Source organism: Marmota flaviventris, chromosome 2 (assembly GCF_047511675.1).
Source record: "Marmota flaviventris isolate mMarFla1 chromosome 2, mMarFla1.hap1, whole genome shotgun sequence".
Taxonomy (NCBI): domain Eukaryota; kingdom Metazoa; phylum Chordata; class Mammalia; order Rodentia; family Sciuridae; genus Marmota; species Marmota flaviventris.
Window position 1 is genome coordinate 180566865 of NC_092499.1, and position 24629 is coordinate 180591493.

Below are 24629 nucleotides of genomic sequence, written 5' to 3' on the forward strand. Positions count from 1 at the left end.
CCAGAAAACTCACAGAACTAGTAAGTGAATTCAGCAAAGTAGCAGGATATAAAATCAACACCCATAAATCAAAGGCATTTCTTATATCAGTGACAAATCCTCTAAGAAGGAAATGAGAAAAACTATCCCATTCACAATATCCTCAAAAAAAATAAGATACTTGGGACTCAACTTAATAAAAGAGTTGAAAGATCTATACAATGAAACTACAGAACCCTAAAGAAAGAAATCAAAGAAGACCTTAGAAGATGGAAAGATCTACCTTGCTCTTGGATAGGCAGAATTAATATTATCAAAATGACCATACTACCAAAAGCACTATACAGATTTAATGCAATTCCAATCAAAATCCCAATGGCATTCCTCATAGAAATAGAAAAAGCAGTCATGAAATAAGAGACCCAGAATAGCTAAAGCAATGCTAAGAAGGAAGAGTGAAGCAGGTGGTATCACTATACCAGACCTTAAACTATACTATAGAGCAATAGTAACAAAAAGAGCATGATACTGGCACCAAAACAGGCTGGTAGACCAATGGTACAGAACAGAGGACATAGAGACTAACCCACAAAATTACAATTATCTTATATTAGACAAAGGTGTCAAAAACATGCACTGGAGAAAAGATAGCATCTTCAACAAATGGTGCTGAGAAAACAGGAAATCCATATGCAACAAAATGAAATTAAACCCCTCTTTCTCACCATGCACAAAACTTAACTCAAAATGGATCAAGGACCCAGGTATTAAACCAGAGACTCTGCATCTAATAGAAGAAAAAGTAGGCCCTAATCTTCAACATGTGGGATTAGGCTCCAACTTCCTTAATAAGACTCCTATAGCGTAAGAATTAAAACCAAGAATCAATAAATGGGATGGAATCAAACTAAAAAGTTTATTCTCAGCAAAAGAAACAATCTGTGATGTGAACTGAGAGCCTACATCCCGGGAGCAAATTTTTACCCCTCACACATCAGATAGAGCACTAATCTCTAGGGTTTATAAAGAAGTCAAAAAGCTAAACACCAAAAAAATAAATAACCAAATCAACAAATGGGCCAAGGACCTGAACAGACACTTTTCAAGAAGAGGATATATAATCAATCAACAAATATATGAAAAAATGCTCATCATCTCTAGCAATCAGAGAAATGCAAATTAAAACTACTCTAAGATATCATCTCACTCTAGTCAGAATGGCAGCTATTATGAAGACAAACAACAAGTGTTGGCAAGGATGTGGGGAAAAAGGTACACTCATACATTGCTGGTGGGACTGCAAATTGGTACAGCCAATTTGGAAAGCAGTATGGAGATTCCTTGGAAATCTGGGAATGGAACCACCATTTGACCCAGCTATTCCTCTCCTCGGACTATACCCAAAGGACTTAAAAACAGCATACTACAGGGACACAGCCACATCAATGTTTACAGCAACACAGTTCACAACAGCTAAACTGTGGAACCAACCTAGATATCCTTCAGTGGATGAATGGATAAAAAAAAAGTATATGTATACACACACACACACACACAATGGCATATATACACAATAGAATTTTACTCAGCATTAAAAAAGAACAAAATCATGGCATTTACAGGTAAATGGATGGCGTTGGAGAAGACAATGCTAAGTGAAGTTAGCCAATCTCAAAAAAAAATGCAGAAATGTTTTCTATGATATAAGGAGGTTGACTCATAGTGAGGTAGGGAGGGAGAGCATGGGAGGAGTCAATGAATTGGGGTGGGAGGGAAAGGGAGGGGGCAGGGGATTAGCAAGGATGGTGGAATGTGATGGACATCATTATACAAAGTACATGTATGAAGGCTTGAATTGGGTGTCAACATACTTTTCATACAAAACAAAGATATGAAAAATTGTGGTATATATGTGTATTAAGAATTGTAATGCAAAAAACCCAAAATACATGTATAAAGGCATAAATTGGCGTGAATATACTTTATATACAGAGATATGAAAAACTGTACTCTTCATGTGTAATCAGAATTGTAATGCATTCCACTGCTGTCGTGTATTTAAAAAAAATAAAAGCAATAAAAGAAAAAAAAGACCTTTATTGGGAACAAAAAGAAGGAAAATAAATGATTTAAATTCCTGATTCAAAGTTATAAAAAAAGCAATAAAGTGAAATGAAAGAAAGCAAAATTTAAAAAATCAATATAGATAAAATGGAAATCAATCACTGGAAGAAAAAATTAAAAAAAATTAAACATCTAGTTAACTTAATTAAGTAAAAAGGGAGAAAATTCAAATATGTAAAATGGCAAGAAACAGAAACAGTGGAAATAAAAGGGATCACTGAGATAACTTTGCTCAAACTTTTATTGATATGTAAATATGCTAAACCCCCATGAACCACATACAAATTTAATACAAAATACAATTAACCCTTTGAAGAACATAAGTCTAATGATCTGACACTGTTCCAGATATATATATATATAAAAACACGTGTGTGTGTGTGTGTGTGTGTGTGTGTGTGTTTGTGTACTGGAAATTGAAGCAGCTAGGGGTGCTTAAATACTGAGCCATATCCCCAGTCCTTTTTATTTTTTATTTTGAGACAGGAGCTGGCTAAGTTGCTTAGGATCTCACTAAATTGGTCAGGCTGGTCTCTTACTTGCAATCCTTATGACTCAGCCTCCCAAGTCACTGAGATTACTTACAGGCATGAGCCACCATGTCCAGACCAGAGCAATTTTAAAAAAATAAATTCAAAGGCAGAGAGCTACAAACCAACCCTTTTTACAGTGATACAAGATTCTAAATCAAATTTTAAATAGATCCTGACAGTACATTAAAATATAATGTATCATGAAGGCTGGAGTTGTGGCTCTGTGGTAGAACACTTGCCTGGCATGCATGAGGTCCTGGTTCAATCCTCAGCGCCACATATAAATAAATAAATAAGAAAAAAGATTCAATGACAACTAAAAAATATTTTTTAAAAAAGATAATGCATCATAATAAAGTGAAGACTGTTCTACAAGTTTAAGGAAGACTTGTTATTAGGAAATTAAGGGGAGAAGTTATATGATCCTCTCCATAGATACTGTAATTTGAAAAAATTCAAGAAACATTCCTGATATATATATATTTTTTTTGTGGTGTTGGGGATTAGAACCCAGGGTCTTCTGCATGTGAGAGGCACACACTCTAAAACAACAGAGCTATATCCCCACTCTAATAATCATATTTTTAAAACGTCAAATAAATTAGTATATAAGTGCTTCCTTAACATAATAAAATGTAGCTCTCAGCACAGAGGCAGGGCTAGGGGGTATAGCTCAATGGCAAAGTACTTGCATGCATGATGCCCTGAGTTCATTCCCTAGCACCACCATCAGTCCAGAACCCGCCCCCCCCCAAAAAAAAAACACTTTTCATTCATCAAATTAGCAAAAATCCAAAAATTTGATAATGTATTGTCTTGGCAAGGTTATGGAGAAAACAGGCACTCTCGTTTAATTGTTGGTGGTAGTGCAAATCGGTGTTAATGCCAGCAATTAGATAATATACATCAAAACATCAATTACAGGGGCTTGGGTTGTGGCTCAGCGATAGAGCACTTGCCTCGCATGTTCGAGACCCTGGGTTCGATCCTCAGCACCACATAAAAATAAATGAATAAAATAAGGGATTTGTGTCCAACTACAACTAAAAAAATTAAAAAATAAAAATAAAAAATAAAGATATTGTGTCCAACTAAAAAACATTTTTAAAAAATATCAATTACATATACCACTAACAAAATGATTCCACTGTTAGTTAGTGATCTGACAGATACACCTGTCAAAAACAAAAGGACAGGGCTGGGGTTGTGGCTCAGTGGTAGAGCGCTCTGCCTAGCGAGGCCCTAGGTTCTATCCTCAGCACCACATATAAATAAATAAATAAATAGATAAAATAAAGCTACTTATTGTGTCCAACTACAACTAAAAAATAAATATTTAAAAAATGGTACAAGGTATTCACTCCATACTGTTTTCATCCAGATGCCCACCAATAGGTACTGATCAAATCCATAAAAATGAAATGTAATAAACAGAAAAGAAAAAAAAAAAAAAAAAGAAATGCAGTGAGCAAGAATAAGGATGCTGTCTGTGCTGCTATGTGGAAAGATCTCCAAGATATATTGTTGGGAGAAAAAAAAAAAAAAACAAGGAGTAAATCATTAAATACAATATGCTATTTTTTGTGAGAAAATAATATTCTACAGGTTAATTACTGAAACTAAAGAGAATTTGGAGCTTCCTGAATTCTGCAGTAGCTAAAACTTGCAGAAATATTGTTATATACCAGGCACTGTTCTAAGCACTTTGCATTATTAATTCAATTAATCCCCTCAAAACGACCATGAATAGGTTCTATTACCTCCATTTACAAAAGAGGAACTAAAGCACAGAGATGTTAAGTAACTTGCTTAAGACTATACATACAGCCAGAGTGTGCCCAGGCAATCAGATTCTAAAAGCAGGGCTCTTCACTACCACACCACACTTATAACCTACTTGAATATTTGGTAAAAGCATACTCTTAGCTCCTGAGAGACTGATGATTTCATTCATTCATTCAACAAACATTTAAGTATGCAAAACATGCCAGGTACCATTCTCAATGCTAAACATACAATGATGATAAAAATACAGACACAGTCCCACCTTTTATGGAGTATAGTAAGAACTTGGGCTTAAAGCACACGATTCTTAAATTGAAGTATTTATCCCCTTATTTATATATTTATCCAAATACTTACATGGGGACAAGGTGATGGGGAGTCACCAGTTGCAAAGTGACCAGTTCTGCTTTAACTAGCTAGAGCAGTGGTTCCCAACTTTTTGGCACTTGAGAATCACCAAGGATCCTTTTAAAATTCCAATGCCCACGTCAATTCCATACATCTAGGGCAATTAAATCACAATCTGGGCAGTGGGGACAGAGACAAAGACATCAGTAGTTTTCCAAGAACCCTGTGGATGACTGCAATATGAAGAAAAGTTTGAGAAATCACTGAGCTATAGTTTTTAATCTGTCTGAATAATGGTAAAGGTCATTCATGATAACACAGAAAGAGATAGCTGAATATAAACAAAAAGTATATCCACTTGTCCTTCTGAGATCTGCTAAGTAGCTACCCCTCCACCTCATGTTATAAATTCTGAGAACATCAGAAAGGGCCAAATAATTATTTTCTTTTCTGGTTTTATCTATACCTCTACTCCATTCCTTCCAAAATCATGGACAACTGAGAAATTTACCTTTTTGTCTTTTTCTGGTTCTTTCTATGGAACCAATGAAGAATTCTGCCATGTTATACCTATTTAACACAAGTGACTGCTTTTCTATTAAGCAGATCTCATTTAGTTGGTTTGGATCCAACCCGCATGCCACCTATAGCTTGGCAAAGTAAAGTACCTTATGAATGCTGAGATCAAAATAAATTCTTTTTAAAAAGTCTATTTCTAATTCAAAACTTTAAGTTGAAACAAAGTCTTTAAAATAATACATTTGTTTGTATTCTAGAGAAGCAACAGACCTGTTTAAGAACTCTCTGACCACTCTCAGAAAAGATAGTCAGTAGGACCCCTCTCCATTCCTCCCAGGACCTAGACAAAAAGGAAAAAGGGCAAAGAGGAAGAAGAGAAACGTCAGAAGAAAAGACCAAACATAAACCCAATAAATCTATTTAAAGTAAATTTTTGTAACTGGCCAAATTCCATCTGTCACTGTTTCTTATAATTTTATTCTAGAAAGTGTTGTAAAAGACCCAAGATGATCTCTAGTCCAGTGGTTTTTAACAAAGAAAGCTTATTATAATCCCAAATAAAACTCAAGATATTTTCAAAATACTTCTGTATTGGTTACAAAGTATGTTCATTTTGTAATTCATTATCCTTATGATTTGTGCACTTGTCTTTATGTGTGTTATACTTTACAATTAATACTTTAAAAAAAAAAAAAACAGATACAGCACATGTGTCTTGGGCAGAAACCCCTACAGATTCTAATTAAGTAGGTACAGAAACAGAGTCCCATGGAAGTTTTGTGATTTGGCCTAGCTCACAGATGTTTAGCTACAGATCTGTACTTCTTGTCACAGTCCTTCTGCTTCAAAACTGTAAATATGCTGACATCATATTTTTAATTTAACATTTTTTCTCCTACTTATCTGAAAAATTATATTACAAGTGACAACTGCAAAAACAAGGAAGTAAATTAATGAAAAACACAGATTTCCCAAGTTATCGCAGCTGTTTCACCATACACTTAAGAGAATTAAACATCTAATGCAATGCAACTATTTCCTAACCTGGGTACCCATTTTTTTTTTTTTTTTTGATGCTCTCAATAATCTGTTGAGTAATATGTCAAATTATTAGTAGTAAAATCAACTAGGTACATATGCAAAATATACTAGCATTATTCATGATAATGGAACATAAGGTGAATTAGAAAGAGGGCTAGGCTGAACATGGCAAGGTAGGTGTGCCCTGGGATCTAATTGTGGCCTTCCTTAAAGTTGTATTATTTGGTCGTACAATCACTATGGAAAGCAATATGGAGATTTCTCAGAAAACTCGGAATGGAACCAGCATTTGACCCAGTCATCCCACTTGTAGGTTTATACCCAAAGGACTTAAAATCAGCATACTACAGTGACAAAGCCACATCAAGGTTTATAGCAGTTCAAATTCACATTAGCTAAACTATGGAAACAACCTAGGTGTCCTTGAATAGATGAAGAAAATGTAGTATGTATACACAATGGAATATAACTCAGCCTTAAAGAAGGATGAAATTATGCATTTGCAGATAAATGGATGGAACTGGAGAATATTATGCTAAGAGAAGCCAATCCCAAAGAACCAAAGGCTGAATGTTTTCTCTGATATGTGGATGCTAATTCACAATAAGGGAGGGGGAAAAACAGAGGTATTTTGGACTAGACAGAGGGGAGTGAAGGGAAGGGAGGGGACATGAGGGTAGGAATGATAGCAGAATGAACCAGACATTATTACCTTATGTGCACGTATGATTACATGATCTGTGTAACTCTACATCATGTACAACCAGATGAATAAGAAGTTATATTTCATTATGTATGCTGTATCAAAAAACATTCTACTGTCATGTGCAACTAATTAGAACAAATTAAAAATATTTTAAAATTTTAAAAATAAAACAAAAAAAGTTGAATAATTTGGGGCAGGACACAATCTGAGTCTAGGAATCTTAAATTTGAAAATGAAAAGATAGTTCACTAGAGCTAGAGCTAAATAGAATCTCTCCATTTAGATATAAAAAAGCTTAAGGATTATTTATCAAGTAATTTAATTATTCTTCAGTCCCAGTGGGAATAAGAACTGTGACAACCTTTGAGAAAATCAAACTGGAAATTCATAATAAAACTAAAATAAACTGAACTTTTAACCTATATTTGGGGCTTATCCTACAGAAGTAAAAGCTCCATTTCATAAAACTATATGCACAGAATGGCTACTGGGGCCTAGTGTGGTAGCCCATGTCCATAACTTCAGCTATTCGAGAGACTAAGGCAGGAGGATCACAAGTTTGAGAACAGCCTGGGAAACTTAGCATGACCCTATCTCAAAATAAAGTTTAAGGGCTGGGGGTGTGGCTCAAGCCGTAGTGCGCCGCCTGGCATGTGCAGGGTGCTGGGGTCGATCCTCAGCACCACATACAAATAAAATAAAGATGTTGTGTCCACCAATAACTAAAAAATAAATAATAAACATTAAAAAAAATAAAAAATAAAGTTTAAAAAAGGGCTGGGGGCATGACTCATTGCTTGCCCAGTATGTGGAGGTTTTAGTCCTCCAGTACTAAAAAAAAATCTGAAAACACACTGAACAAAAAAACAATATAAATGGAATATTATGTAGCTAGTAAAAAGGGGGAACTAGATATTTCCTTAATGATTTAGAAGGAAATGTATAATTCAGCTTGTTGCAATAAACATATACTGTGTTTGTGGTTTGAAAGGAAAATCCTATTGAATTCATAACAGAAAAGAAATAATAAGAAAAAATTGACTACAGGAATAACAGAAAAAATAGTTATATAAAATTGATAAAGAATTGTTATATAAAGGACAGCTAAATGAAATATTCAGAGACTAAGGAATAAAACCAAAATCTAGCTGGGTGCGGTGGTACATGTCTGTAATTCCAGCAGCTCAGGAGGCTGAGGCAAGAGGGTCGAAAATTCAGAGCCAACCTCAGCAACAGTGAGGCACTAAGCAACTCAGTGAGACCTTGTCTCTAAATTAAAAACAAAATAGGGTTGGGGATGTGGCTCAGTGGTTGAGTGCCCCTTAGTTCAATCCCTGTTCCCCCACTTCCAAAACAAACAACCACATCAAAAAACCCCCAAAGTCTAAGTACTTTTTGGGTGAGGGTATAAAGCAATTTTTATCAACTCAAAATTTTCCCCCTATTTCACAAAGAAAAATAAGTGTTTTACTCAAGAGTTCTGTATTTTTTAGGTTTGTCTTCTTAAAATGCTCTTTTAAAAAAGCAAACACAAATCACCACAAGATCCTGTCAAATAAATGTCTGTTATTTTATTGTTGCAATCTGTAATTCTTTCTTTTTCTTGGTTAAGTTTTATTTGTTTTTAGCTATATCCTAACACTTCAAATTTATCTTTTATAACAATGTACCATTCTTTTTATTATTTATTTATTTATTTTAGTTGTAGATGGACACAATACCTTTATTTACTTATTTTTACGTGGTGCTTAGGATCAAACCCAGTGCCTCACATGTGCCAGACAGCCCCAACAACACTCCATTCTTTGTTACATCAAATAAAATTTTACATGCATAGTACAAACATAAAAGGAAAACAGATTTATACTGAATAAGTAGTCAAATGATATGAAAAATACGTGCTAGTAGATGAGTTATACTGAACATTTTTACTTGAAAATTGATCACCACTGATAAAAATTTCTAAAAACATATTTGCTAGTAACAACAACAACAACAAAAAAGCAACTTTACAATGATTACCACCTGTGATCAAACTTATCAATAACAATGGGTTGGGATTGTGACTTAGTGGTAGAGCACTTGCCTGGCACATATGCACTGGGTTCAATCCTCAGCACTGTATAAAATATAAATAAATTATAATTTTAAAAGTAAACAGATTAAACTCATCTTTTTAAAATAAAAAACAGTGGGATATTTATATACTTCATGATATGATGCAAAGTAAAGAATATTTGTCAAAATATGTAAGCAAAATCTAAATCAAGTCTTTAGAATTTAATGCATAAGCTTCTAACCTTCCAGTTTAGGAAAATACAAGGAATAAAGGAACAAGTTAAAGGTCACAAAGAAAAAAAAATCAGGTAAATCCAGAGTATGGGACATAAACAAGAAAACTACTGCTCCGATGTCAACAATGCCATGGAAAAAAGTGGGAGTAGACACAGACAGGATATAGGAAGCATTCTATGTAAAATAATAATTTTTTAAAAGATTATAGATATGGGCTGGAGATGTAGCTCAGTGGTACAGTGCTTAACCTAGCATGTACAAGGTGCTGGGTTTGATCCCCAGCCCAACAACAATAACAAAAGACTACGGGTATAACAACAGACAAATGCAATGCATGGGCCCTTAATTTTATTCCATTTCAAACAAGTCTCCAAAATAGCTTTTTTGGAGAAACTTAAACATAGATTTAATGTTAGATAGTATCAAGGAATTACTTAGATTACAGACTTTTTTTTAAAAATTTTTTAATATTTAATTTTTTTTTAGTTTTCAGCGGACCCAACATCTTTGTATGTGGTGCTAAGGATCGAACCGGGCCGCACGCATGCCAGGTGAGCGCGCTACCACTTGAGCCACATCCCCAGCCCTTAATTACAGACTTAATGTTAGATAATATTAAGAAATTATACCTAATTTCATTAGGTGTAAAATTGCATTGTGATCATGTAGGAGAATGTTCTTATTTGTAAGATATGTGAGGCTAAAGTATTTAAAGGCTTGGTATCACGATGTCTTTATTTTTATAAGGTTTAACATAATATATTATTAAGCATATGGCAACATGTTGGATATAGGTGGTAGGTATTATTTCTGGTGGTTTTTTATATGTTTGATATTTTTTTATGATAAAACATTTAAATATTTTTTTAAAACCCACAAAACTGTGAGGTATCACTAGAACACTAGAAGAAAAAAATTTACAAAATACAACATTAACTAGTAGCTAGTGGTGAGAAAAATTGGTGGCCATTCTAAAGAATAATCTGGCAATATGGTTGGTTAAAAAATTATATCCTTGGGCTGGGGCTGTAGCTCAGTGGCAGAGTGCTTGCTTATTTGTGTGAGGCACTGGGTTTGATCCTCAGCACCACATAAAAATAAATAAAATAAAATAAAGGTATAGTGTCCATCTACAACTACAAAAAAAATTTTTTTTTTTAAATGATATCCTCGGGCTGGGGATATGGCTCAAGTAGTAGCGTGCTTGCCTGGCATGCATGAGGCACTGGGTTCGATCCTCAGCACCACATAAAAATAAAATAAAGATATTGTGTCCACCTAAAGCTAAAAAAAAAATAATAATAATAATTAAAAAAAAAAAAGATATCCTTAACCCTGATTAAATAAATCACTTCAGGGAATATATTCTAAGAAAAAATAGGGGGGAAGTTTTATAAAAAGATGTTATAACGGTATAATTGATAATTACAAAACAAAAACAAACTGAAAATCATTCAAATGCCAAATTATCAAGTTTGGTTATTATGTATCCACTAAAAATGATACAGAGACATGTAGAAAACTGCATCACCCTATTGCCAAATAAAAAAACACTATCATGAGGCCATGGATTAAATCTCCAGCAGCATACACACACAGACTACAAAATCTCTGTATGAATTAAACATGTAAAGACTGTATAAGTATGATAATGACTGGGCTGGGAATTTAGCTCAGTTGGTAGAGTGCTTGCCTCCCATGCACAAGGCCCTGGCTTCAATTCCCAGCACCACACACACACAAAAAAAAATACTGTTATGTGCTTGTAATTTTTAAACATAGTTTTAAAAATTTCATGAGCGCACATGTCCTTAAAGAAAATATGAATAATGCAAATACAAAATGAGGAAAAACTGCCCAGGCACAAATAAGGAAAAGCACCTGAGGGCTATTACTGCCCACAATTTGAATGAGTATTTGCAATCTGAGTACAGTCCTATTGTGAACAAAGCCAACATAACCACCATTAAAAAGAAACAGAAAGATAGTCAGGTGTGATGGTGCCTGGGGAGACTGAGACAGGACTACGAGTTCAAAGCCAGCCTCAGCAATTTATCGAGGCCCTAAGCCAACTCAGCAAGACCTTGTCTCTAAATAAAATATAAAAAAGGGCTAGGGATGGGGCTCAGTGGTTAAGCACTCCTGGGTTCAATCCCTGATATCAAAAAAAAAAAAAAAATGAAGGAAGGAAGAAAGAAAAATAATATATCACTGGCAGTACATAGTCTGCATCATAATCTGTATCAATAGACAGTATCTCAATTCTCTCCACTAGTCAGATATTTTTAAAACTATGGAAAAACTAAACAAAGTTCAGACAAAAATCAAGAGGTAAAGGATAGAATGAAAAGGAGGTGAGTTCGAAGAAAAGTTTGAAAGAAAATGAAGGGGCTGAGGTTTTGGCTCAGAGGTAGACTGCTCGCCCAGCATGTGTGAGGCGCTGGGTTCGATCCTTAGCCCCACATAAAAATAAAACAAATAAAAATAAAGGTATTGTGTCCAACTACAACTAAAAAAATTTTTAATTAAAAAAAAGAAAAGGAAAGCATAATTAAACTGAAACCCACGGAGAGGCTTTTGAACAGATCCTGAAAAGCTGATGTCTGTCTTAATGTCCACAGATGACTGACCAAGAGAAGAGTCTAATAAAATACCCTAAGTTTGTTGGGTTTATTTATTATTTATTTATTTTTAGTAATAGTTGAACACAATACCTTTATTTTATTTATTTATTTTTATGTGGTGCTGAGGCTCAAACCCAGGACCTTGCAGAAGCTAGGTGAGCACTCTACCACTGAGCCACAATCCCAGTCCCTGGGTTGATTTTTTTATAAGAGGATTTCTTGACCATCCTGATGAAGTTATTGGCATAAGTAAATAAAGAAGGCTGGGTGTGTTTAATCATGAACCATCTGCTTTTCTTAGGGTATTTACTTAACTATGATCACCTGGTCATAAAATCACTCTAAAGCTTCAAATATCCAAAGCTGGAATCAGTCATCCAGTATTTTAAAATTCTACTGTGACATCTCTCCCCAGCTCCACTCCTACCCATCATGCCTCAGCAACATTCAATTGTCCTAGACCTGTCCAGAGCCCCAAACTACCCAGGCTTCATCTCTCTACAACTCCTCAACACACCAGCAAATCAGACTTATATTTCATTATCTAATTATTCTTTATCCTTTCCCATATCTGTCATTTCCCTTGTTCATTTCTCCTTCACTACACTTGTTGCAATCTTACCCTTCCATTTGTAAATTTTAATTTAAGGCCGCTTTGTCATCTCAAATGCTACCTGTTATGGACTGAATTATGTCCCTGGCAAAAAGATATGCTGAAGTCCTATCCTTTAGTATCTCAAATGTGACTTGATTTGGAAATAGGATTACTGTAGATGCAATTAGTTAAGGCAAGGTTATACCAGAGTATAAGTATTAAGAGCTCTTAATTCATTTTTTCCTTATAAGAAGGAAATTTGGACACAGAGACAAAGATAAACAGAGAACTTGGTGGACAACAGACACTAGAGTAATGCACTAGCAAGTAATGTACTTCCACCAAGAATTGATGGAAGCTAGGAAGAGACAAGGAAGAATTCCACTCAAAGTCTCAGAGGGAGCATGACCCTGCTGATACCCTGAATAGAGGTTCCAGCCTCCAGAACTGTGAGAGAATAAACTTGTTATCTGTTTGTTTATTGCAGTACTGGGGATTGAAGACAGGGGGTCACCCTGTCTCAAAATAAAAAATAGAAAGGGCTATGGGTATAGCTCAGTGATAGAACACCCCTGGGTTCAATCTCTAGTACCATTTTAAAAAACAGAATAAGAGTCTTTCACTGGGCTGGGGATGTGGCTCAAGGGGTAGCGCTAGCCTCAAATTTTCAATCCTCCTGCCTCAGCTTCCCATGTCACTGGGTCTACAGGTGTGCATCACTGAACCCAGCAAGACTCATACTCTATAAGAAACATTCCTAGATTTAAATTTCCTTATTATATTAATATATAATCATATTGCACTCTTAGCTAATGTACACAATGGGAAAGGATATTTATTTAAAAGACAAATCAGGATCTACTGATTGATGCATTGTTATGTCTATAAGATGCCTATTTATCTAAAATCTTCCCACATTTACTGGTATTTGGTGGTTAACCACAGTGCCTTTGAATTTTTCTAAGTGAAAAAAAAATTTTTGAGAGAGAGAGAAAAAAAAATTTTTTTTAAATATTTATTTTTTTTAGTTTTCGGCGGACACAACATCTTTGTATGTGGTGCTGAGGATAGAACCCGGGCCGCACGCATGCCAGGTGAGCGCGCTACCTTGAGCCACATCCCCAGCCCAGTGAAAATTTTAAGTCTGAATTTTTTTATAAGAGCCACAGCCTTAGGGCTGGGGTTGTGGCTCACCGGTAGAGCGCTCACCTAGCATATGCGAGTCAAGGCACTGGATTCGATCCTTAGCACCACATAAAAATAAATAAAGGCACTGTGTCCAATTACAACTACAAAAATTAAAAAAAAAAAAAAGAGCCACAGCCTTTCTTCTATACAACAATTAAAATTACGGAAAGGGAGTCAGGCATAGTGGCACACCTGTAAATCCAGTTACCCAAGAGACTGATGCAGGAGGATACAAGTTTGAGGCTAGCCTGGGCAATTTAGTGAAACCCTGTTTCAAAATAAAAAGGACTGGGATGTATTTCCGTGGTAAAGCACTTGTCTTATATGTGCAAGCCCTGGGTTCAATCCCTAGTACTATAAATAAATAAACAAACACATAAATAAAATGGAAAGGGACTTAACATAATGAACAGAAACTTGATTCACAAATACGTAACTATTTCTTCCTGTGAGATATTGCTGTCTGGTCTTTAGAAAATGTATATAAATGGGTACCATGGAACTAATATTCAACAGTTTCAATATCAGTAAAGAAATTGGTTAATGGGAACTTTTGTTGCTTCTCTGTGTGTATGTTGAGGGTGTTGCTGCTGGCTAGTGAGAATTACAAATCTAAATGCCTGTTTATAGCATGAGTACCCTGTGAATTTGGTGATCATTAATATTATTAACTGACATAGTTAACATTATTAACTAAACATACTATTTTCACTAACAGAATATATAAACCACATCTTCAAGTTAAAGAGTGAGCAGGGAGGGAGTAAACTGGTTCCATCTTTATCATATCAGTTTCTCCCCATGCTGATCCTGTACTTCACAATCAGGATTCTTTTTCTAATGGGCAGATTTCATTATATCACTGTATGGCTAAAAACTTTTTATGGCTTCCTACTATTTAGCAATCAAATCCAAACTTCTCAGTTTCCTACAAAAAAGAATATTCAAAGCCTTCCAGGATTTGGGAGCATAGTATGTAGAGATCAGGAAGACAGGCTTTGCAATTAGACTGCCTGGACTCAAATTCTTCATCAATTGTTAGCTCTATTCCTCAGTTTCTTTTTCTGTAAAAAGGGAAGAAAAAACAGTGCCTATCTCACTAGGTTGCTGTGATAATTAAATAAAATACCACTGGTGAAATGTTCAGCAGATTATCTAGCAAAAGCAAGCCAGCAAAAATTGTGCCCTACAGGCCAGGGCGCGGTGGTGCATCTCTGTAATCCCAGCAGCTCAGGAGGCTGAGATATGAGGGCGAATTTAAAGCCAGTCTCAACAAAAGTGAGGCGCTAAGCAACTTAGTGAGACCCTGTCTCTAAATAAAATACAAAAAAATAGGGCTGGGGATGTGGCTCAGTGGTTGAGTGCCCCTGAGTTCAATCCCTGATACCCCTGCTCAAAAAATAACAACAACAACAACAAAATTGTGCACTACAATTTTTCAAAGTTTTATTTTTTTATTTTTAATTTTTTAGGTACCAGGGATTGAACTTAGGGATACTCGATCTCTGAGCCACATCCCCAGCCCTATTTTGTATTTTATTTAGAGACAGGGTCTCACTGAATTGCTAGCACCTCACCATTGCTGAGGCTGGTTTTGAATTCCTGATCCTCCTGTGTCAGCCTCCCACACTGCCAGGATTGCCACTGTGCCCAGACTCCAAGTTTTATTTTATCTACTACTATTGTTGCTGCTGATCAATTTCTGTTTCCAGCTAAAAACAACTTCACAACCATCCTAGGTGATGACCCTGTTCTCCAGGTGAACTGGTTTCTCTTAAGAACCAATCACTATACTCAAGTTTTCACTCAGCCTGGAAAATACTGTTTCATTTGCAAGTATTAAGATCCTAATCATTCTTGAGAGCTCTGCTCATGGCCCACATCGTTCAAGGACCATACTCTGATATCTAAGCTCCATAACAAGTTACAGACACTTCTCTTCACACAAACCGTGGCTAGATTCATCTTGGTAGAGTTCTAGTCAATTTGCTAAATGTTTGACAAGTGAATATCTGTTTCCTCTCTCTCATGCAACCACTCTCTTGGACAATAGCTTCACATAAGAAATAAAAAGACCTCTTCTGCACTATTTCATAATTTGGACAGAGTATTCTTTTCTATCACAATGTGGTGATTTCTTTTTTGGGGGGTGGGGGTTACCAGGGATTGAATTCAGGGGCACTCAACCACTCAGTCACATCCCCAGCCCTATTTTGTACTTTATTTAGAAACAAGGTCTCACTGAGTTGCTTAGCACCTTGCCATTGCTAAGGCTGGCTTTGAACTTGCAACACTCCTGCCTCAGCCTCCTGAGCCACTGGGATTATGGGCATGTGCCACCACACCAAGCTACCAATTTGGTAACTTCAGGAAGTTGAACTGAATCTTTTAATTTCAAGCATCATTTATTCATTATGATCAAGTATGTTTCAGCCTTAGAAATAAATTTTAGCATTTACCTGCCCACAAACTCATATGCTTTTTTAGCCATCCTGTCCCTACCCAATGTCATTTGTTGGTTTATGGGAGGCAAGGTTTAAATTCTCAGTAAAGTAGAATTAGAAAATCAAATGTCTACAAAGTCACAGTAAATCAGCAAAGCAAGAGAATAATACAGAGAACTAGAAAAATACATTTTATCTAAAAGTTTTATCTGACTATTGCTATACATATGGGCTTGAAAAATCTTCCAGTTTTTCAAGATAAGCCAGAAACTCTGGAGGTTTTTTTTTTTGTGTGTGTGTGGGGGGCAGTTCTGGGAATTGAATCCAGGGCCTCAAGCACACTAGGCAAGTACTCTACCATGGGCTACACTCCTAACCCCACATTTAAATTTTTAAGATGTTAGTGATACCAAATGTGTGCAGGTCAAATTCAGTCACAGGTTGCCAGTTTGTATCCTCTGAAACAGAAATTCACTGCGAAACAAGTAATGGTATGGAAGGTGTTCTATGCCAGAGACCGTCTAAGGCAGCCCTAAAACTAAACAGCTCTTTGAAAACATCTCAGCCTAGCTCTCAACCATTCTGATTTAACTTGAAAGTCAAATTAACTTGAGTGTCTCCTCTTTACCAGGAGCTGGTAAAATGAACAGTAGAGCTAAACAACAGTTGACATTTATTGAGCATTTTGTAGGCATCAGGCCCTGTTCTATATATTATATGAATTAACCCATTTACCATAATCCTCACAACAACTCTATGAGGCAAGTGTTGTTATCCTTATTTTAAAGATGCGAAAACTGAGGCACAAAGATATTACATAATTTGTCCATGGTCACACAGCAAGCAGCAGAGGTGAAATTAGGACCTCAAACAGGCTCTACCAAAAAGCTCACATTTGAAACCAAGCCCCATTCAATAAATGGTGCTGGGAAAACTGCTTAAAGGGGGAAAAATGAAACTAGATCCTACCTTGTACCATACTCAAAAATCAATTCTAGATTGATTAGAGTTCTAAACATTAAAGGCAAAACGGCAGTCTAAAAAACAATATAAAGAATAACTTCAGCCAGGCGCTGTGGTATGGGCCTGTAATCCTAGTGGCTTGGGAAGCTGAGGCAAGAGGATCGCGAATTCAAAGCCAGCTTTAGCAAGGGCAAGGCGCTAAGCAACTCAGTGAGATCCTGTCTCTAAATAAAATACAAAATAGGGCTAGGGGGCTGGGGTTATAGCTCAGTGGCAGAGTGCTTGCCTAACATGTGTGAGGCACTGAATTCGATTCTCAGCACTGCATATAAATAAGTAAAGTAAAAGTCCATTGACAACTAAAAAAATATTAAAAAAAAAAAATAGGACTGGGGATATGGCTCAATGGTTGAGTGCCCCTGAGTTCAATCCCTGGTAGCAAAAGAAAGAAAGAAAGAATTTCAAAATCTTGGGGGAGTGCAAGGTTGATAAATTTGAATTAAAATTTAGAACTTTTAAACCAGACACATAAAACATTTTTTTTTAAAAAAAAAGAGCAAGAAACTGGGAAATGACATCTGTAATACTGATAAACTACAAAAGATTAGTAATCAAAAAACATAAAAAAATCTTTTGAAAAAGACAACAAAACAGAAAAATGGTAGAACAGCTGGGCGTGATGGCATAAACCTGTAATCCCAGTGGCTTAGGAGGTTTTGGCAGGAGGATCCCAAGTTCAAAGCCAGCCTCAGCAAAAGCAAGGTGTTCATCAACTTAGTAAGACTCTGTCTCTAAATAAAATACAAAATAGGGCTGGGAATGTGGCTGAGTGGTCAAGTGCCTCTGAGTTCAATCCCTGGCAGGAAGGAAGGAAGGGAGGGAGGAAGGAAGAAAAGAAAGATGGATGGTTGAACAAGCCTCAGGGTTGTCTAAACTGTGTAAATCCAGCACTATCACAGTTGCCACAAAGCACACACCAGAACATCAGACCTTGCTATGTTAAATATCCAGGGGTCTGTCATGCTGCAGGAACACAGAGCATGGAGGATCAGCCAGAAGGGAAAAGTCAAGATGGTTATTCTCTATGATTTGGAAATTGGATGGAAAAACAGAACTAAAACATCCAACAAATCAGACATGAAGATCAGGGTTGGCAAACATTTTGTAAAGGATATTCTTTGTGAGCTGACACAACTTTTCTGTCACAACTACTCAACTCTTGTCATTGGCAGTGCAAAAGCAGCCACAGATAATATGTAAACGAATAAGTGTGGTTGTGTTCCAAAGAAACTTTATTTACAAAAACAGGTGATAGGACCAGATTTGACCTATGGCCCAGGGTTTGCTGAACCCACAAATTTCTTACACTCTTGGTATACTTTCCCCATCTTAACCCTGCCTTTTATGTCTGCTGCCACTTACCTCTGATTTCATTAACTAAAAACTACACCAAACTTGACAGCTTTGCAAGTCTATTAACCTGCCGGATGTGGTAATGCATGCCTGTAATCCCAGTGTCTAGGTAAGAGGATCATAAATTCAAGGCCAGCCTCAGCAATTTAGTGAGATCCTCAGCAACTTAGCAAGACCCTGTCTCAACATAAAAAATAAGGGCTGGGGTTGTGACTCATCAGTAGAGCACCCACCTAACATGTGCAAAGCCCTGGGTTCAATCCTCAGCACCACATTTAAATACATAAAATAAAGGTATTGTATCCAAATACAACTAAAAAATAATTTTTTAAATATTTATTTTTTAGTTGTAGGTAGATACAATATCTTTATTTCATTTTTATGTGGTGCTGAGAATAGAACCCAATGCCTCACGTGTGCTAGGCAAGTACTCTACCACTGAGCCACCACCCCAGCCCTAAATATTCTTAAAAAATAAAAAAGCCTGGGGATGTGGCTCGGTGGTAAAGCAACCCTGGGTTCAATCTCCAGTACACCTCAAAAAGTGTTATCCTCAGGGCTGGGATTGTGGCTCAGTGGATAGAGCGCTTGCCTAGCGCGGGCGGGACCCTGGCTCGGTCCTTAGCACCACATAAAAATAAAGGCATTGTGTTGTACCCATCTACACCTAAAAAATAAATAAATATTTTTTTTAAAAAAAGTGTTATCCTACCAAAAATATTTTTCTCCCTTAATATCCGGCCAATTTTCATCTCTTTTCTTTTCTTTTAGTGTGTGTGTGTGTATGGTGCTGGGAATTGAAGGCAGGGCCTCCTGCATGCTAGATAGGTGCTTTACCATTGAGCTACATCCCTAACCCTTTTTAAAAAACTGTCATTGACAGCTTCTACCCCAAATGAGAAGTATAACCCCCACCTCCACTCACTCATGATATCAATCACCAACACTTAAAAATTCTAACTCGGCTCAATGCCCACGGCCTCTACCATAGTTCAGGCCCTCATTACTTCTTCCCTGCTCTTCACTCTATCTACAGAGAAAAAGCATCCATTCATCTCTGAAAAAATTAAACCTCATCATATACTCCCCTTCTCAAAAATCTTGAATGCTCACCTCTGAGCTGAGGATTTAGTCCAAACTCCCTAGCAAGGTTTTTCATAACCAGGTTCCAAACAGTCTTTCTAGTCTAATCTCTGACCACACCTTTGCATTCATTTTGCTTCAACTATATTCAATTACATCCTTAAAAATTTGTCTTCAGGGGCTGGGGTTGTGGCTCAGTGGCAGAGCACTTGCCTTGTACATGTGAGGCACTAGATTCAATCCTCAGCACCACATAAAAATAAATACACAAAATAAAGATATTGTGTCCATCTATAACTAAAACTTTTTTTTTTTTTAATTATCTTTACCTAAAAAACACTTCTCTCCAACTCTCACTTGCAAACTTTTTTACCTTTCAGGACATATATCAAATGTCACTCCTTCACAAAAGTTCCTAGAGCAAAGACATAGCCACCTCTGTATCCTTAGACTCTTTAATAGTTGCCATCCTGAACTGTCATTATTTACATGTCTACTGCTCTCTTGGGACTGAGTACCCAAAATGAAATGACTCTGCCTTAAAGACCTTTGACTCCTCAGAGCCTACCTAACATAATTCTTGACACACACCATAATGTTTATTGAATCAGACATGCCTGGTGGTAGAAGAGAAATGACATCTAAAAGAATGTCCAGAGGGCAATACACCATGTGTAATTCGGGGGGAAGGGAATCTATGAATTTGGATGGAAAAAATAAACCATTTTATTTCACTAATCTCTAACTAAAAGTTACCATTTTACTCAAATATAAATATAGGTAACAAACCTAATAGGATCATAATCTAATCTGTAACCAAAAAACCCCACAGATTTCTTTTTATCATACTATAGCTGCTACAGATATCTTGAAGTATTATCTAGGCTCATGATGTCTTTGAAATTATAATGATTAGACCCATCACTAGATCTGATTGTTGTTGGGGATCAAACCCAGGGCCTCACACATGCTAGACAACTACTCTACCACTGAACCCCTCCCAATCCTAGATTTGATTTTCTTTTTCCTTTTTTTTTGGGGGGGGGGGGAATCAGGGATTAAATCCAGGGACATTTAACCACTGAGCCACATCCTTAATCCTCAGCCCTTTTAATTTTTAAAAATTATTCATTTATTGGGTGCCAGGGATTGAACTTGAGGGGCACTCAACCACTGAGCTACATCCCCAGCCCTATTTTGTATATTATTTAGAGACAGGGTCTCACTGAGTTGCTTAGCACCTTGCTGTTGCTGAGGCTGGCTTTGAACTTGCAATCCTCCTGCCTCAGTTTCCTGAGCCATTGGGATTAGAGGTGTGCACCACTGTACCCAGCTTTATTTTTAATTTTGAAACAGCCTCACTAAATTGCTAAGGCTGGCCTTGAACTTGCAATCCTCCAGCCTCAGCCTGCCCAGTTACTGGGATTACGCGTGCAGCCTAGATCTGATTTTTTTAATGTGTTAATAAAGAAACACGTGTGTGTTTGTGTGTATATGTATGTCATGCTTTGTGTATTTTGTTAATATGATCTCAGCTACTCAAAAGAGGCTGAGGCAGGAGGATCACAAGCTTGAGTACAACCTGGGCAATTTATCAAGACCCTGTCTTAAAAATTAAATTAAATTAAAGGGATGGGGATGTAACTCAGTGGAAGAGTGCTTACCTAGCATGTGCAAAGCCGTGGGTTCAAGCCCCAATACCTCAAAAAAAAGGTATTCTCAGAGGGATCCATATGTTCCACTAGATGGTAAAAGGGCCCATAGCAGAGATAAGGTCAGGCATCCCTGAATTAGAAGATCCAGAACAGAACCAGGGTGTATAGTTCAGTGGTAGAGTATATGTTTAACACACACAAGGCCTTGGGTTTGATCCCTAGCACAACAACAACAAAAAAAGAAAAACAAAAACAGAACAGAACAAATGAATTGTGCTGTTGTGTATGGTATTGAAAATCTCATTTTATAAATACATTCATAACTTTTTTGTTGAGCCTGGTGCAGTGGAGCACGCCTGTAATCCCAGTAGCTCAGGAGGCTGAGGTAGGAGGATAGCAAGTTCAAACCCAGCCTCAGCAACTTAGTGAGGGCCTAAGCAACTCAGCAAGACCCTGTCTCAAAATAAAATATAAAAAAGGGGCGGGGATGTGGCTCAGTGGTAAAGCACCCTTGGGTTCAATTCCCAGCACTCCCCAGAAAATAAATAAATAAATGGACTTTTTGTTGAAAATCTTAAATTTTTGATTATTTAGGGTCCTAGATCTATTATAGTCATCCCTCAGTATCCGTGGAATATTGATTCCAGGATTCCCAGAATATCAAAATTTGTGGAAGCTCAATTCCCTTATATAAAATGGTGTAGTATATGTATATTCTGTATATAAATATAAAATATAAATCTTCTCTAGATTACTTATTATACTTAATACAATGTAAACACCATGTAAGTAGTTGTTTTTACTATATGATTTAGTTAATAATAACAATTTTTAAAAGAATATTTTCACCTGGGATTGGTTGAAGCCACAGATGCAAAACTCAGGGATATAGAGGGCTAACTGTACATGATGACTAATTTACAGTTTCCCTCAGAACTTTCCCATAGTTCATGGGAACTCTGAATAATTATTTATCATGATAGAACTTCAATTAAAGTTTGAGAACAATGCAGATTCTAGGTCTCTAGCACTGTTCACTTGTCCCCCCCCCTTTTTTTTTTAGTTTTTTTTTTGTGTGTGTGTCCCTTTGCTATATAGAAAACATCTAAAAGAGAAAGAACATCTCTTTCAAAACTTCAGAAAATTAGAGGTTCTTAAAGATAACTTCTTTGTCAATGGAGGTGAGCTGGGACATATCCTATAGCCGGTTACCTAGACTTTTTTGATTCCCTTTCAGCCTTTGAACTCACAAAACTTGTTACAAATATACAAAATGCAATAAATTAATTAATGATTCTCTAATATATGCTGTCATGTTTGACTCTAACACTTTTCTTCCAAATAGCAAAGTCCTTTAAGGCAATGTGTTGAACAAGGAGCTAGCAAACCACTTCCAGGAACCCCCCTCAGTCACCAAGGTGTAAGACATTTAAAAGTCAACTTTACCATTCTGTGTCTTAGCTATAAAATCAGTACTTGATCTGAAATCCTTACGTGATCTCTAAGGCACTTATCGTTTTTAACACATTCACTCTTCTTCACCATTCTAACTGGCTTCAATAACGACTTTCTGATGACCTCCCCAGGTGACCCTGCTCTTAAGCAGTGGGCTGTCCCCTTCCTGGGAAGACACCTTGGGTCACCGCCCCCAAACAGCCCAGTCCCTCCTTTTAAAGACACACACAAAACCATAAGTTGAAGGAGGTTCTCCCTTCTTGCCAACCACTTCCACTCTCTGTACCCCTTTTGCTGGCCAGCTCCTTCATCTAAGCCTCAGCACCCCCACCTACGCCTACTCTTTTCATCAAGCTCTTTTCTTTTCCTGTTGCTCCCCACAATCGTGGGTGAAGGCTCCAGGGATCTCAAAAGTCCTCAGTCCTTTGAGAGTCATAAGGACTTGCAATTCAGCCCCGGGACAGCCCCAATTTGATACCTTCGTTTGTACCCCCATTTCTAACCAATCACCTCCTCCCCTCTCTGCAAAGAACTGCTCCAGCTCTGACAGCCTGAGGATGGCCCCCAGGTCACCTCCCCTCACCCTAGGACGTATCTGCCATAGGGTTTGGAACACTACTCTTGGCCTAAGCCAGCTCCAAAATCTGCCATCCCCTCAGTCCATGGCCCCAACCTCGGTTCCGTTCCGATTTGGTGTCTCTTCTCCGCGACCCTGGCCACGACCCTACGTCGGCTCCCGCCAGTTCCCCAGGCCTGGAGCGCCACCCCGTGCAGACCCCGGCCGGCCCTGCACTCCCTCTTCGCCTGGGACCCCGCGTCCCGCACCCTCCCCAACCCGGGCCCGGCCGCCGCTCCCTCCAGCGCCCCCGCCCCGCAGGCCCCGGGCCCGCTCCCCAACATGGCGACGGGGACACGAGCGCGGCGGGCGGGCAGGGCGGCTCCGGGCCGGGCCCGCACTCGGGTCGAGCTGCACGGTCGCCCGGCGCCATTTTCCCGCGCCAGGCCCGGGCGGCGCCTCCTCCCGGCGAAGCCAGCCAGGCTGGGACCGCGGACGCCCGGCAGGCCCACCCCTTACGGGCCCGCGTCGCCGTCGCCTCACCTGAGCGCGGCCCCGGCCCTCCCGGGCGGGCCTCGGAGCGCCGGCCCGGGCCGTGCGTGCCCGCCGCCGTCCGTGCGTTCGTCTGCCCGTCCTCGCTTGCGCCCGTCTGTCCGGCCGTCGGCGCCCGGCCGCCAGCAGCCCGACCCGGCAGGGCCTCAGGGAGCCGGTGGGGAGGGGGGATGGGCCGGACCGGGCCGGGGAGGGAGGGGGAGGGAGGGAGAGAGGGAGGGAGCGCGGGCGGGGGCGGGGCGGGGCGGACCGGAGGGGCGGGGTCCTGCTCACGTGACCAAGCGTCTCCGCGAGCGCGAAGTGGCGCGCGCGCTGGCTGGTTTGGGTGTTGGAGACTAGTAGTGGAGACTAGATTTCCTGTGCTTGGCGTTGCTGTATTCTCACCAGTGGTCAGCTTTATGCCAGCACCCTGGCTGAGTAAACTTGAACAGGCCAACTCCCTAAGTCTCAGTTTGTCCATCTGAAATATGGGGATAGTACAATTTTCTTGCAAAGAGGAAATGAGGAAAGGCACGGAAAGCACTTGGGACAGTGCTTGACACATAGTGTCTAGTAACGTCGTTATTAGGCATAGTGTCTAATAATAATGACAATGAAAAAGATAACAGGATAACAGCTTTTATTGTTTGTCTATAAGTCTCTTTTTCCCATCATCACCTCTACCCTTAGCAAACTCATTAAGCTCTTAAAAAATATAATTCTGGAGTGAATAAGTGATTATAACCTCTCTGTTCTCCCCAAATGTAAGGAGGTCTCCCCAGCACTGGACTT

The 24629-nt window shown here is 38.3% G+C and overlaps 1 protein-coding gene across 7 annotated transcripts in view; it reads right to left on the reverse strand.

Annotated features, from left to right (window-relative positions):
• The window catches only part of Ncoa6 (nuclear receptor coactivator 6), a 91165-nt gene extending 67135 nt beyond the window's left edge, over nt 1-24030 (reverse strand). For 6 of the 7 annotated variants that reach the window (XM_071608861.1, XM_071608860.1, XM_071608863.1 and 3 more), the window contains exons 1-3: nt 23850-24030; nt 5559-5628; nt 4779-4944 (exon numbers count right to left, since the gene is read on the reverse strand). The gene's annotated coding sequence lies outside the window, so the exon portion shown is untranslated. The remainder of the gene's footprint in view (nt 1-4778; nt 4945-5558; nt 5629-23849) is intronic. The other variant, XM_071608858.1, reaches the window with a different exon arrangement.
• Nucleotides 24031-24629: the final 599 nt, after the last annotated feature.